The sequence below is a fragment of the Lonchura striata genome, chromosome 3 (genome assembly GCF_046129695.1).
Source record: "Lonchura striata isolate bLonStr1 chromosome 3, bLonStr1.mat, whole genome shotgun sequence".
Classification (NCBI taxonomy): Eukaryota; Metazoa; Chordata; class Aves; order Passeriformes; family Estrildidae; genus Lonchura; species Lonchura striata.
Window position 1 is genome coordinate 61022450 of NC_134605.1, and position 17045 is coordinate 61039494.

Consider the following 17045-nt stretch of genomic DNA (forward strand, 5'->3'; position numbering starts at 1 on the left):
AAAACATAAAAGTTCAAGACTTTTTGTGGTCAGCACTCAGCAATTTTGAAGTAGTGCCATTGTTGTGGGACACAAGATAATGAGCTTTGCTTTAAAGCCATGCCCAGACATCTTGATGAGAAACTGTCTACTGGGCTCAAGATTAAAGTGAAACTCCCAACCTGGAAAGGCAGAGATGCATATATATACCCTACAGAACTAAGCCTGAATGTGGTGCACAGCACATGATAAAGACAAATAATCATGATGTAAGACTAACTTACTGGATTTCATTTCCTAAAACACACAATTGCATATTTTTATATATAAACTTATTTCTGAACATTTTCCAAATGCAAAATTCTATTAATAGGATACGTAAAACATTTGCAACTTTCTGTATTAGACATTAAAATATGATCTATAGAATATGTTTAGAGAATCTGGAAAGGTAATGTTACCATAAATTATGAACCAAGAGAATCTGCATTCATCTAAGTAATGACTACTTAGAATTTTTGTCACTAAATTTATACTACCAATCATTAGAATCACTGAAGCTAGGAAAGTAAAAGACTGACTAAATATTAATGTATTATTTTGGCCACTCCTGGATTATTAATTGTAGCATGATAGTGCTTTATCAAAATTAAATCTGAAAGCAAGTTGTGAACATGAAGAAAATGCTATGGAAAAAAATATGTGCTGAAATAAAGCATTTTCAAACACTCCTGCTCCATTTCCTCTGCCAGTAGAAGTATGAGTAAAGGGACCTGCTCCCTTTCAGCAACAATAGCATGAGCATTGCCCAAAGTTCTTCTCCCATTTTGTAGGGAACACCCATCACTCTATTTGTACTTCTGACGGTAGTAATGGAGATTTAAGTCAATCAGATTACCCTAAAATTAAAATATAGGCTCAGCTAAGTTATCTTAGGAGCATCAAGTGTTTATTTATGAAGGTTTTTTAAACCTGAAATCTGAAATTAGACTGAAAACCTCACTCTACTGACTCAGTGGGAGAAAAATAATTTACTTAAATGGAACAATGTTCTAACACCTGAGATCCATTAACAATATTTAATTTACTTTTACACCAAAGTTTGGTCATCATTTTACTTCCTTGCTGTAGTTTCTTTTCCATCTTATTCCATTGCTTCTCTTTTTCCAGCAGTGAGATAAATATATTTCCTGATGGTGAGAAAATATGTCTGTCTTCTGACAGAGATGACAGAAGAGCTACAGAAAAAATTATTGAGGCTAACACTATTTCATTACCTCTTCATCCTTGATTGCTCACTTTATTTTTCTTTTTTTATGAATTCTGTACTTCATGTACAAAATGCATGTCACAGTAACTGGTTACTCTGAAAAAGTGATTGTATAAAAATGGAACAAATAAGATGTCCTGCAAATGCTTCATTAAGTCAAGTTAAAATTTTCAGTACTTGTTTTCTGAACTACCATATTTTAAAAACTGATAGCTGGTTTCTAGAAGTAATTTATTCAGTTCTTCTTCATTCTTAATAATTATCTGGATGATACATTGGTCTTAAAAAATATTCATCTTCTAAAATGAAATAGAAAAAGAAATTTATCTCAGAAATATTTTTATAGCATTCTGAGTTTTAGTTGTCCCAAGGGTTAATATGGGATATAAAATGTTGGAAAATTTATTGCACTGTTTAGTTGCTGACAATGAATGTAAAAATACAGTCTAAAATCCATCTAAATATTTTTGTTCTCAGCATAAGTATTTGTTAAGCTGTTGACACACTGACATTAGCTGTTCTTCATTCTTCCTTATCACCATTACCTTTATGTGGTCACTCCTCAGATGTCTAATACATTTCTTTTCACACTCCCTCTTAGAGGGATGAGTCCTCAGATCTTCATTTTACAGTTTTGAAGTGAATTCTCAGAGCAGAGATTAACCCAAGAAGGAGTCCCAAGGAATCTCTGGGTTAATACTTGTTATTATGCCATGCCTTCATGGTGATCCTGACAGTCAACATTGCTTTTTTTTTTTTTCTCTTGTTCATCCTTCTTTTTGTCTCCTTTGGCAGTTTGTGCCAGGATAACATGAAGATAATAGCATGGCAAGCAGCCCATTTTGCAGCATAAATTTTTAACTGAAAGCTGCCTTTCTCTGTTTTTTTTTTTCTTTTAAGATAGAAATATAAAATTACATAGCTAAAAAATTATATATAGAGGGATGCAGCACATGGGAGAGGAATTAAAGGCAGAGTAAATGCAACATAAAAAGCAAAAGGGGAGATGAGGGGGAAATGTGGCAAAGGACTGAAAGAGGAAAATGAAAACTGGCAAAAATTTGAGAAGAAATAAAAAGGAAAAGAAACATTACAAGTTTAAAAACTTGGAAAAAGAGGAGGGCAAGGCAAAGTGGGAGAATTCATTTAATGTATGATTTAATATCATCTATAAACATTTTCTACAGTTTTGCACAAGCAGTGATTCAAACTATTCCAGGCAATATAAGTAAATATATTCTGTGTGTGAACAGTTTTCCTTTCTTTCACTTCCCCATAACTCTTATGAACTCAAAACATTTAAAATAAAGTCATTCTAATTTGTGTGGAACCTCCATATTTAATGTTTTCTGTTACCCAAAGGAATTTGAAAACTTGTTAAATAAATAGTATTATAAACAAATTCTTTTTCTCTGTGTGTCTTTATCTATTCCTCCTCTTGACCTCTTCTAGAGCAATGATTCAGAGGTATGCACTGCTTCTAGGCAGCTATTGCCTTGTAGCCCCAAGACCAGTGCAAAGAAAAGTCTTAAAATGGGTAAAAAATATTTCAGAATGACCACCACAGAGGCTTTTTCGCACCTTGGACAGAAACACAGCTAATATCCCTACAGAAATCCCTGTCTGGAAATGGCTGAGATTGATTTACGTGTCTGGCAGCAAACTCCAGTGAGGTGGGAGTTGGGAAAGCTAACTCTGAGATGTCATTGTACTGTACCCCTGTTGCTCCTCAGGTGACTCAAAATGTAAAATGGCAAATTGTACCAGCATATAAAAATAAAGTATCCTTGTGAGCTCCTTCACTCTCACAATGGGACCTATTTAGACAGTTCCCCAAAATCAGTAATGTGTAGGAGCAAGATCCAGTTCTCTCCAGAGAGTATGTAATAGGTCGGCAGGACATCAGGCTACCTTTGAATGCAGCATGACTTCTGATCCAAATTCTGCATGGACGCTTCAAAGCAAAGATTTTGCTCCTACATTAAAAGGAGTTTTACTATATGCTTTCTGTGCTAAGGTGCTAATGATGACACAAAGAATTGTAAGAAACCGATGATTTATTAAATTAAATTAGAAGTAACAAATTAAACTGAAAGGTATAAAGTTAATCTTAACTTACTGTGTGCAAAACCGAACATTATTTAAATCATAGCTAAAATTTAAGGATTTCATCAAGGTTATCCTTTATCCTGATCTTCTGGCTTCAGTGATAGATACAAAAGGAACTGTGTTAAATAATTAATGTTCTTGTGTCATAGGCTACCATCTACAATGCTATTTACTCTTTCTAGATAAGACTCTTGACAGCCATAAAAATGTTCCTACTCAGGGTTGAAAACAAAGCCAAAAATACAAGAAAAGTAATAATTAGCAATGAATGCTGAGTGTAGGCTACCTTAGGCCAGGAGCCAAAAGAACAAGGGATGTAGAGCTAAGTCAACAGGTCACCATATTGTTAGCACTCTAGCAATGATAATAATTTGCAATAATGATGTAATGAACAAAGATGGGGTGAAGGCAGAAGGATTAAAGGAGAGCATGCAGCATACATAAGCCATGCTACATCCAGCAAATTCCCAGTGCAGCTGCTCCAGGGATATTAAGCCTCCTACAGACAGCTGCATCCCCCTGCTGCCATCTGTGGCTTGCATTCCTGGTGCTGCTACTGTCCACGACTTGCAGAGTTGGAAAGGCCTAACCCTCCATCAGCAGAATATATCTGCTCCCACACCTTCTCACAGGGTGCATGGCTGCCACCTGATCCATAGGATAGAAGGGCTTTCCTGAGATTTAATCAGCTGTTAATTAATCCTAGGAGTGATGGCTAGAGAGGGGAATGCCTTGCCAGCTGAGACGTCAGATGGGAACATAGGGTAGGCATTAAGTTATCAGTTTTATTAGACAACACTAATCTCATTGGTACAGACTTGCTAATCACACTTCAGGAGAAAGTTTTATTACAAATGGTCTGAGAGGAATCTGAAATGGGTCACATTTTAAACATGGGCGAATGAAAAATAATCCAAATCAAAGTGCATCAACTGACTTCTGAACAACTTCCAAATGCACATAGTGTAACAGATCAGAAACAGATTATTTTTAAACACTTTTCCCCTTTCTTCAGTCTCACCCTCAGTCCCTTAGGATTAGCAGTCAGAGACTGACTGTGCCACTGCTACCCCTTGCTACCCAGAAAAAGCTTTCCCATCACAGTTAAGGCCCAGTGGGGCGTCTGCTCCCTGTTCTTCTTGAATAGGTCCTCATTCTCCACTTGTGTGCCTCTCCAACTCGCACATCACAAGCAACTCACCTCTGTGTGTTTTCAACACCTTTTAGGAAACAAACCACTTCCCTAAACCTCCGTGGCCTGCTCTTGGCCTGGTATAGCAGCCAGGGCAAGGGAAACATAAGCAGGCAGCCTTCTCTCCTAAATCAATGGTGCTGGTTCACTGTGCTGCTTTTCCATGGTAATCCAAAAAGAGGTATCTAAACGCATTGGCTGGCTAACATGGATGGTCATTTGAATTTAAAAAAAAAAAAAAAAGGGACCATCCCATAGTGTTTTTAATTGTATCAGCTACACAGCTTGCTGTTATGGGCCCAACCACAATACTCTCGAAATGGAAGCCATACAAAACAAGGTACTACCAAGTAAAATATATATGCTTTACTTACTGTGAGTAAACCAAATCTGAGCTTGATAGTTTACATGTCACAGTGACTCCATGCATGGATCATGTGAAACCATCAGGTCCTAAAATACCAATTCAAATCAGTTAAGCATTGTACTCTGAAAATCTGTTACCCAACCAAATAAAAATTTTAAAAATCAACATCACCGAATTGTTATTATTAAACTTGCCATAATGCAGCCATGCAGAGTGCTCCAGGCCAGAGTGTATTGTATTGATTGGGTCTGGAGTACAGCACAGCTGTTTCCAGAGCCCCGGAGCAGCACCAAACAGGGCAAGAGGATACAAATTGCAGGAGTGCAGAGCGTCGTTAAGCCCACAGATCTCAATGTGTGAAGGGCTGGATCAGAAGTCCTAAAGAAGTCTTATACTCCTAGGATGGACAGCATGAGTAGCTCTGAAGGACACTTAAATAAATGTCTAATGCAAAGCATTATCCCTGCTGTTTTCCATCCAGGCTTAACTTCAAGATCCAACACCTCAATTATGCCTCAAGACTACAAAGTAAGACTTACTTGCAGGCCTAACCTGTGTACAGTCCCTGGGAACCAAATGATCTTGATTTTAAATGACTCTTCTATTTTAACTCTAGAAGTTGGACATGTGTTTATTTGACAAGACCCGCAGCTGAAGCAAATGCAGCACCTTACTTGCTGTTCAGCTTTTCCTTCAATGCAGCATTTTAACCTAAGGCCTGATTAGGATTCTTTTAGGGTGATTGGATATGGTAAGCTCCTGGAATAGCACTAAGCCAGTATAATTGGAAGAGGTCTTAGAAGAGATACAGCTTCTTAATGACATATGGTCAAAAGGTTACTTTGAAAAACAAGAGGTCTTTCTGACTTCAGTTTTCAGGTATGCAATTTCTTCTGGACTCGACCTGGGAATGTGGTTCTGAGACTTTCTTCTAAAGGTTGAAGAAAGGAAGCACAGCTTTTGAATACTTACTTTATGTGATAGAATAGTGTATTGGAGCACTGAAAAATAGCATTTTAATGCCTGGGACCACTGTATTTTACTGCTTAATGTTATTAAAACTAGTGATAAAAGATTTCTTTATATCAGTCATTAATTTCTGATACACAATATATTATATATACAAACCGCAATTTCATTTACCATTGAACTGAAATAATCCTAGAATATATAAGATAAAGCACAAAATAAAATTGGATAAATCAAAATAGGTTAAGAAAAAATAATTTTATACCTTCCTGAAGACAGATACCATTGATATTGCAGGGAGAAGCAGTTGTAAATGAGAATAACTAATATTGATCACATTTAAAGGTATGATTCAATCACAATATTGTCAGAATCTTGCTTTTATGCAAGAATGGATATGTACAGCATCACCTATTTAGGAATAATACACCAAAGTTATATTTATTTCTCTGAAGATTTCTCCCCCAAATTAAATAGCAGAAGCAGAGACCTCTGGAGGGAGATAGGTACAACAAATCCATAAACAAAGACAGAGATGTTTGATAAAATATGGAGTTTCTGTGACTAGAGTATAAATCATAATCTTTGAAAACCTTAGCTTTTTAGAAAAACACTATTGTATTTCATTTCATATAGGAAGCCTATTATATATTTTCCTTTAAAGTTTTTGACAAAATCATCCAGGGCTGTTTTATGATGCAGCATACTACATGAAAGGCAAAACAGAGAGCAATCTGCTGTTTTAATTACATACCGAAGCAAATGCAATATCTGCATTTAATAAATAAACATTGACCCTTTAACTGAATGTGCCCTACAAACACATTAATGCCCATCTGGGAAATAATCCAATGAAATAATCCAATCATACTCACAGAGAACAACTGTTAGATTGTTAAGTGAGGGCTCATACACTTTGGTCAGTAGCAGGATGTTCTCAATTATCTTGTTGCCAGAGCTAATAAAATTCCATAGAATTCTTCACCTTTTTAAGCAAATTGAAAATCCAACAAAGAGAGAGGAACTTTTTCTCCCTGTTACCACACTGATGTTTACTGCCACCAGCTATGCCTAAACTACAATGAAAGATTCAAACTTTCCCATTTTGATATTACAATGGCTAACAAAGCCATAGAACTGGCTAGTACCTTACAGAAAGATAAACTGTCTCTGAACCAGTGAGGTCCAGCCAACTGATATGGATTATTAATTAATTTAGAGCCACTGGATCCTGATAGTTATCAGGAAATTTCAAAGTGCAGAGAAGGAGGTACATTGCTGGTAAGATACATCTGCTGGCAGACAAATAAAAAGAGAGTAACAGGTGAGGCCTGAGATTGGTCAAGACTGGAGAAAGAAAGCTTGTCTTTCTGTTTCCTGTCCAGATATTCTATTCATTCCCCTAAAAAATGGGGTTTTTTTAGAAATTGATTGTCTTTGAACAAAAAAAGTGAGATCAGACTCCAGCTATTTGATTCATAGGAATTTGGGGCTGCTACAAAAGTTTCAATTCATATTAAGCTTTTTGTTTATTTGGATGTTGGTTCTAGAAACCAAGAAAGCATTTAGCTAATTCCTATAAGGTTTCCAGCAACCAGCAGAAGATAATAGCTTTTATTAATTTTACCCTTAAAAAAGCAAGGGTTTTCATGAAATTCAAGCACGCATCAACAAATACAAACTGTAAAGGAGCATTTTATTCCTACTGCCTTCATCATAAACTGTGGAAAGTGGCCACATTGAAGATATGAGACCCTCTTTCCAATTAGAAAGTCTAATTTGGCAATAGAGTTGCACAGATAAATAAATTTTCTGTTGGAATTCATAGCTGTGTAATATTTACAGCTACTAAGCATTAAAGGAGATCTAATTTTGCTGTTTATTGAAACACAAAACAACTACAGAAAATCTTTAACATTTTCCACTTCTTTTATTTTTCACCCTCTGTCAAATGATTCCTTTAGGATATTTTGGAATATTTTATTTTTGCACTATCCTGATTACACAGACTTTTACACACAACTTCCTCAGAGGTACACTGTTGTATGCAATTATGACTGTTATCTTAATTTTTAAGATTTTTTAAAGCCTTCTGAGTTTATATTTTGTTAGAAAACTTTCTCACACATTTTCTATAAACAATATATTGTTTTGCATTCCTTCGTGGGGGTGGAAGAAATTGTTATACTGGTAATTTGTCCAATGTTTTTGGAGAGGTGGCCCATTCACTCTCCAATCCACTGTCACCTTTAAAAAAGTATAAAGCCTAAAGTCAAAATAATAAACACCTTCCTTTTTACCTTGCCATCATAGTGGCTCGTGTTATACTTTTTCGTGTCCTATAACAACATACAACAAATCAGCAATTCATTATAGACCAACACTTAATTTTTTTTTTTTTCATTTTCTTAAGATCTGATGAAGTAGTTTACATTCTTGGAAGACCAAATATTAGCAGTAGCCATGCCTTCATACCTAAAACCTAGCCACATTTAAGCCTAAGACAAACAGACGGTAGATTCTGACTGAGAGTCTGCACACATAAACAGGCACAAGAGACTTCAGAAATTAACCTTGATAGCCCTTATAATTTTGTATGAGACATTCCCATGCAAATGAGGGACTGTAACTATAGCCCATAGTATGGATCAAAAGTCCATCCAGGTGTGGATGTGACTTTGTCAGTGACCAAATACAGATATCTTGGTAACTATGTCAAAACAAAGCTAGAATATGCCAACACTTATATCAACATTACTTTTTCAATCTCCAGTGGTTAGTGATTCAGCAAATTCCTGAAGGAGAGATATTATCTTTATTTGAGTATTATCTGGTGAATTTTTCTTCTGTTAATTAGCTTTCTGAACATCTGTACAATTTTAATATCAAAATACACTGTGGGAAAGAGTTCCACAGTATAACTAATTTTGTTAATTTTCAACCTACCTCTAAAAAATATCACTTGAACCCTCACTTGCTTTTGTAGCAGAAAAAAAATATTATTGAATGTCTTGTCCAAGCCATGATGACTGTACAAAATTAAGTTGTCTCTTCTGGGCTGAAGATTCCTAAACATTTTTGCTCTTCTTATGGAATCTATTTAATCTCTGATCACTGTTATCATCCTTCCTTGAACCTTTTTCTAGCTCTGCCCTGTCCCTTCTGAGCATGAGAGACAGGAGAAAAGACCAGAAACCTAACACAATATTTTAAAAGTGTACACAACCTGACATGCTGTTTTATTCACTATTGGTGTAGTAATCATTTCCTGCTCTTTTATTGGTAGCATTGCTCCTGCTGTGGTGCCCAAGGACATATCAAAGCAAGCAACTTGGAAATGGAGGTAATACGTTTATCAAAACAAATGAAAAGAAAAAAAAGATACTTTTGGTATGTGTTTCACAAAAGGGATCATATGATCAAGAATAATAATCAATATGATCAAGTGTAATACCTAAAAATTGTTTTCTTTTATACTTGCTCCTTTGACTTTTACTGAACATAAAACTGACATTTTCACAGAATTATGTGGGTTTTGTTGAGCTGCAGCAGGAAGTACAGAGTTTATGACCCTGCATATAAGTTAGAATTATTTTTTCCACATTGTGTGTTACTTCCAGAAATCAAAACCATAGAATGATAGAATCATAAAATATGCTGAGTTGAAAGGGCCCTCTCAGGATCATTGAATCCAACTCCTGACCCTGTACACCACACTCCAGGAGTCACACCATGCTTCTGAGGCCATTGTCCAAATGCTTCCTGAACACTGTCAGGGTCTTTCTGACAATTTAGCATCCTCAGCAAACTTACTTATTACCTCTTTGACAATAACTGGTCTGCAGTCTGAGAATCCCTAACTGAAATGATTGCAAAATGTTATTGTCACAGTCACCATCTTCTGTATCTTTTGTATAGAGGTAGTTTTAAGGAAGATAGTATTTTGGCTATATTTCATTCTCAATTTCCTTTAGATCTGAGTAAATACCATATGGTCCTGGCAGTTTGCTCCCCAGGGAAAATGTAGTGCTGACTTGCCAGCTGGGGTTAAACCACCACAATTTGCTTTACAACCTCCTCCACAGACAATTCAGTTCAAAAGAGATCTTCAGACTCGTCCTAGTAAAAGTGACTTTTGGAGTGTGAATTTCTTGGATCTTCCACGCTGAGGAAAGATGAAAGAATCCCTTTGGATTTTCTGCTGTAACTCCTCCTCTCATTGATATGTCAATTGACCTTAATGACTCCAGGAGAGGATCCCCATGCCGCAGGGCTTTGAGGGTTTGCTTTTAGTTTTATGCATTCAGCAAATAGTCCCTAAAACATTAATTGCTGGCCTGTGATTTGTGTCAGTATGTTTAATTTGCCAGTTTTCAGGTTTTCTTCCCTTTTGCTTTCTTGGATAGCCTTGAGTTTTTTGAAGGATATTTACTTCTTTCAGCACTTCTTTTACTCATTTCTGTCTAAATCAAGACTGTAAAATGACACCTTTAAGTAGGAAAACCAAAGAAGTTCCTTTTGTATATAATTATTTTTAAAAAGTCTTTAAGCCCCCCCCCCATGCATTACTATTACTTTTTGTTCTTTGCTAATTTTTAAGGACTATTTTATTAGTTGTTTTCCTTTTTTGACGTCATATATTCACAGTAATTTAGTTTATTTTTCTGCTTATTCTTTCCTGCCCTCTGAAAATTTCCTACTCTTAATTTGGTATGAATTGCTGCATTTCTTTACTCTTTGACTTTTTTATTTTCTGTTGGCTGGAATCCACAGAGCACATTTTTAGGTTCAACTATGTCGCATGCTAATTGCGAATGCTTAAAGTCAGATAATTGTGATTAACATGCAACCATTAATGCATCAGAAACAGAATGTGTCATGTAAGCAAGATTTTTTTCTGAACTGCTGCACACAAAGGATATGCTGCGATCTACGCACTTAAATGAAAATCAATAGATAGCTATGAAGTGAAAATACCTCGGGGAGACTCAGATTCTACTGAGAGCATTCTCTTGGGGAAGTGCAAACATTTCAGACACCAAAAAAAAGCCATTGATTGAGAGCTGAAGAGAAACAGAATTCTAAAAGTTCCCTTTAGGAGGCTTATTCTATCCTGTATCCTTAGCATCCTACAGATATGCATCAGGCAAATTTAATGTTTTCCTTCAAGTGGCTTAGCCACAGAGAAGAATTGCTGTCCTATGAAAACATATATGAAATGCCCAGACTAAAATGATTCACATACTAAGACCTCTAGATCTTGCCTTTATCAAAAACACAGAAAACAAATTTTCAAAGCATGGAGTGTCTGAGACGACTGATATAATGAATTACCTAATCAATTTTCTGCTGAAAGACTAGGCAATTTCCTGTCTAGACTATATTGTAGAAGTGCTTGATACTAATTTTCAGCAAGCAAAAGAATAGCTTTCTGTGGCTATTTTCTGTTCATACAAAGCCTGCAGAAAACACTACAAGTTTTTAATAGTACTGAGCTGACTAAAAGGCAGGATACACAATAAAACATAACATCCTGCTCTCCTCAGTTTCTGTTAAGAGCAGGCAGTGTTTCTTTCTGACTTACCAATTGAAAAAATTGTGATACTAAAACCAACCTTGCCTCAGGTCCTCTCTTACAATCTCGAAGTTGCATGACTGAACTGTGATATTCTCCTATGTGTTATACCAAATTAATAGAGCTATTTGTGAAACAAAATGCTTTTTGAAAGTAAAGGTATCATAATTTCTCTGATAGGTTGCTTCCTTTGCTCAGCCACTTTTGTCTTTATTATTAAACTACAATTCAAAGGACAAATTAAAGCAATTATTTTTGTTTCTGAACTGGATTAATCTCATTAAATACACTATTACTTTGAAAAGAATTCCATTTCTTTGATTATTTGTCACACACTTGTTGCCACTATATATGTTCTACTAGGTACTTGCTATATGTCTGTTACAGGAGAATCACCTCTTTAATGTTAGTGTTAGTTCATTGAAACTATTAATTCTTGGATTGCGACACTTCCATGTTTTTTCTCCATTACATATATTTATCTGGCTATTGGCAGAACAGGAAAAAAAGGCTTTAAAGTTACAAAGGTGACTTAAGAGCACTGTGGTCTTGCTGAAGGATATGCATATTTGTCATGGTTTCACAATGCTTTATTCTGACATCAGGAGCTGATTTCCAATTCAATACAATAAGAAGATTTTTCAGAGAAAAAGACAAAAGGGAAATATTTGCCATCAATTCAAGGCTGAAGGACTGAATGGTAGAAATGCTCTGAAATTTCTTTTAAATATTGAGAGTATTCAATAAATAGAAAGAAATGCTAAATGCTTTTCAAATCAATCACACTAGGTTGGGGTTTTTTTGATGGTGAGGAGGAATGGGTATTGGGTTGGTTTTCTGGGGAACTTTTAAAATAAAAATACAAGGACATGAACCTAGGTTGGAAGGGACATATGAGGATCATCTTGTCCAGTCTCCTACTCAAAGTCAGAAGTCAGGTCCAAAGTTGATCTGCCTTTGTCTTCTCTGCACCCTGAAGCTGAGGGCAGTGTGCCCTTCTGGCCTCTCAGGTCACCTGAAGGCAGAATTTGGGGCAGTGAAACACAGAGCTGAGCTGGGGATCATTAATGGGGGGAGAAGGTTCTGACAGGATGGCAGATCCCAAACAATATAGGTACCACAATCCTTGTCTCAGAAACTAAGGAGACCGGCTCCAGAGATGCCTCAGAGCTGTGATGGACATCTTCCCTATAACCGAAAAGGTGGTATCAAGGTAATTTCACTGTTTTAGGGATCTTTTTTCTAGCATATTACTTAGCACAGTGTTAGATATCCTTTGAAAAGTGAACTTCACATGAAATAAATCAATAGGCTTATAATTTCTGAGCTGCATTTCCATAGGAGGTTTCCTTTTGGTGATTCAGTAGGTTGTACATTTCAGCTTGTATTTCCTTGCCTTTGCTGTAATTTAATTTTACAATACAAAAAAGGAATTTCTGCATCATTGTAGGATCAAGAAAAGAAAATAAATTAGAAAGAAAAGGTCACTCATTAACAAAGCTTTTGTAATCCTACCCTGAAATTATGGTTATTGCTGTGAACTTAAAGAAAATCTGAAGGAGTTTTACACAGTAAAATGTGGAGCTATTGTGTTAGTCTGCAGACAGAGTCTGAGAGAGAAGCAGTAACATACTTAACAGTATTGAGTGCATTTTTGGCAATAAAAAACTACAGATCTTATTCCTGACATATTTAATCAGTCCTATTCACAAAATATATATATATACTTTAACTTTAGGGATAACCATGCTGGAATAAAAAATGGTTTAAGTCTGTGTTAATGAAAAGATTAAATATCCACTTCAGAGCCATTGGGAGCCATTTAGGACAAAGTTGTAAGAGAGGTAGCTCTCTACTATCTCAGCACAAGCAAAGAAAGTGGATTTTTGACTGTAAAAGTATTTTCAGCAGTTTTAAAGATCAAGTTAAAAGAGCATTTGAGATTTTTCAAACTTAATTACTATGTTTTCTGATGACAGAAAGAGTAACATAGGCTGTCAGCATACATCTTGAAATAAAATCTCTGTGCTATGTAAAATAATACTCTTCCACTTCCATGGCACTACTGTGGACTTCCTGAAATGAGATACAAAGGATACAGTTAATCATATTCTGATGTCAGAATATTATTAACTTACTTTTCAGAAGAATAGGTGAGTTTAAGAATCAAACTTTCAACTTCACTTTCCTAGTGAAAATTGTTTCCCAGTTATAACCTTCCTGTTAAAGAGTCAGATTACACTAAAGGAGCACCTATACACATTGCTCTTGTATCACAGGTGCAGGAACTGTGGTTGCTTAATGCCAGAATGAGTGTGACTGCAAGTACCTGAGGAGCTAAAGCCGAGCTATGGTCAACTGCTACAGCTCAGATTTCCAGCCAGCCTCAGGCCAAATTATTTAGGGTGAATTAATTTCAAATTTCAGAGTTTGCCCACTTGCAAGTCTGTCAAATATATCAAAATGCCAACCTACTAATGCAGGGGTGACACAGCCATTTAAAATGTGTATAAGAACACGCTACATACACTAAATAGTGGCAGAAAAGTTAAAAATATGGTGTTATGTATGCATTAGGCAAATTGATTGGCAAATCAGTGTCAATGCTGCCAGTGCTATCTTTGCATTAGGCACATCCACACCTTGACTGGACTTGGAGGCAGTGGGAGGAGAGCTCTAGCATTCCAGTGGCAATGGTATATTTCATAAGTTATGACCTTAAGAAAAGGTTAAATTCTCCTTTGTCTCGTGTGCTATGCAGTCATTTAAATCTAATGGATTGAGCACAAACATGAATCAGAGCAGCAGTGGTGCAAGTACACTACTAGAGCTGGGCAGTGAGTAAGTTTATATCAGCTGAATCACCTCAAGAAGTTGCCTCCTCTTCCTCTCCAGGTGCTTGGTCCCAACCCCTTGACTCTCCCAGCGCCATGCTGGTACAAGTATTTCTTCAGCCACTCAAATTCAGCACAGATTCCAACAGAAAAGACGGGCCTTTGATGCTGGGGTGGGATTTTTTTTTTTTTTTTTTGATCCAGGTCAGTCCCATATATGGTTCCCATGCAGAGCCATGCAGACCTCAGAGTTGGCCCAGGAGCTGAGGCAGCGTCACTGCTGCTGTCATCAAATCACCGCCTGAGGGGGTGTCTTGTTCCAGCAAAAGGTGTGTCCAATAGCCAAATACAAGTTACAGAGAAACCTGTCAAAACTGGAATTGCATATGGCATTTCCCATAACAGGAAAGAAAATTGCTGGAATCTCTCATCTCACGCAGTAATGTGGCTGGTATCACCCCCAGGCCTGCGTTCCTGCAGACTGGCATCACTGAACTTAAATCCACAGGTGGAAGTCTTGTAAAACTGCCTTAGGAGAATAGGCATGCATGCACACATCTCACACACACACACACACACACACACACACACGCTCATGTGCGTGCTTTCAGCAAGAGAGAAAAACTATACAAAACCTCTTGAGGTCTGTGAAGCTCTATGAAAAAGTTGGCAAAATGTTTCAAAATAAGCCTCAGACACTTTACCCTTCACCTTCTAACTGACCGGTTACAAATTTTCAGATTGGTGAAGGAGGAAAAGTATAGCAATTTTTGTTGCCAAAAACCATTGCAATGATCACACTTGACTGCCATTTTCCTGACTGCATTGTGTTTTATATCCTCTGTGCATGAAACAGTAGCAGTTCATTAGGTACATTGCAACAACATCTGCCTTCAGTAAGAGAGAATTTGCTCTTGCGTTGCATAGGAAAGTCTATGAATGAAGCTGATATAATTAACATCCAGTTTGAAGACACCACTTACTAAACAAATAAAACCAGAAACTAAAGAGCAGCCAGTGCATTAGTGTGTATACAGATTTTTTTAGCCATCAGTATCCATTTTATTCTAGACTTGCTATTTTTCTCTTCTAAGTTAGCACAGTTCTTTTCCAGACACAAAGCTACATGCAGACATGTACATTTCATCCTGATGCCAGTATAGATGATACTAGATGATACCAGTATAGATAGCAGTAGATGATATCTCTGGAGCAGATCAGAAGCTGAAGGAAATTGGCTTCAATGTATCCCTGACAGTTTATACCAGCTGAGAGATAAGATTGCTCTCTCTATGTGAAATGACATTTCAAAGTCACATCAGAACACTTTTATAAAATGGTCTCAGTTTCTTCAGCAAAGAATTATCTTTATTTATACTCCCCATCTCTCCAATAGGTGATTTTCCACTTTTTCTTTAATTTCTTCTAACAGTTAATTTTGTTGATTTTTTTCCTCTTCAGTTTTTTGTGATATGAAGTTGAATTTGGCTTGCCTTGTTAAGGTTTGTTTGGGCACTTAGATATAAAAATGTATTTAGGCCTCTGCAAATAACGCACACGTTCCTAGAATGTATGCACATACTCCCTACGGGCTACAGGATCATTGTACAACCCAAGTGATTATTAAGAACTGTCATACATTGAACATGGAATTACTTAAACACCAAAACCCCCTGAGTACATTAAATATTCACCTGTCTAATGTTCAGGATCTAACCAGGACTTACAGTCTCAAAACTTCCCCAGATGCAGCATTTACCTATTGGGGTTTTTTTAAATAACTCGTTCTCTCAAGAAATGCACACATTTATTTCAACACCTCCTCAGTGAGAGAGTTTCCAGACCTCCATCTCTCACACTCAGGGAAGCGTTCTGACCAGGACAGAGAGCCTGGACGGTGCAGCTGTGGTGGCTGTGTGTCCCTTGCACTGCTCCTTGACTGCTGATGGAAGTGGGGCACTGTGCAAGGAGTCACTTGGTTCCTCTGGGGCTGGAGTACAGTCCTCTGCAGCTGAGAGGTAAACACAGGCAGTGGCAGGAGAGGATCCAGGGCACTTTCCTCCTTTCTGAATCAGTGGGAGATTTGGAGTTTTGCAGGAGAATCCCAGCCTGCCAGAGCTACCTTAAGGCAGCCTCTGACCTGGAGCCGAGCTCACTCTGCATGGCACAGGTCAGGGATGCTCCAGAGCAGATGTACAAGACTCCACACTATTTCCAGCTCTAACACAAACACAGAAAGGCACACTATTGCACGGAACTTAAAGATTAGGATGCAGTCTGCATAGGAACTTTTCTGAAACAAGATTTTGAACTCTATCTTTCTCATTTGGGTCTTATTCACTTTCCATAGTTATCTCCATCCATTATCCAGACAGCTCCATGTAACAGGAATCTCAAAGGCTTGATTTACAGTCTAGATTCAAGATTATTCTTTGTCCATCACACAAAATTTTACTATACTTGGTACTCCTTGATTTCTAAATCAATATAATTTTTTTACTTTTTATTGACCTGTGTTGGTTACATGAGTGAGCTTTTTTTTTAAAATACAATCAATTACTTACTTTCTGATTTCCAAACTCTCAACAAAATGTTTTAAGTTCTTTAAAATATGGAAGTGCACTGAAGTACCTGAGCACACACTAAACCTTAGGCATGCTCTCAAGGCAAGCTCTCTTCAAAGGGACTCTTAAGAAACATGGTTCAAGTACATGTTAACAACTGGCTTGCTCACTAGAGGATATACTGCA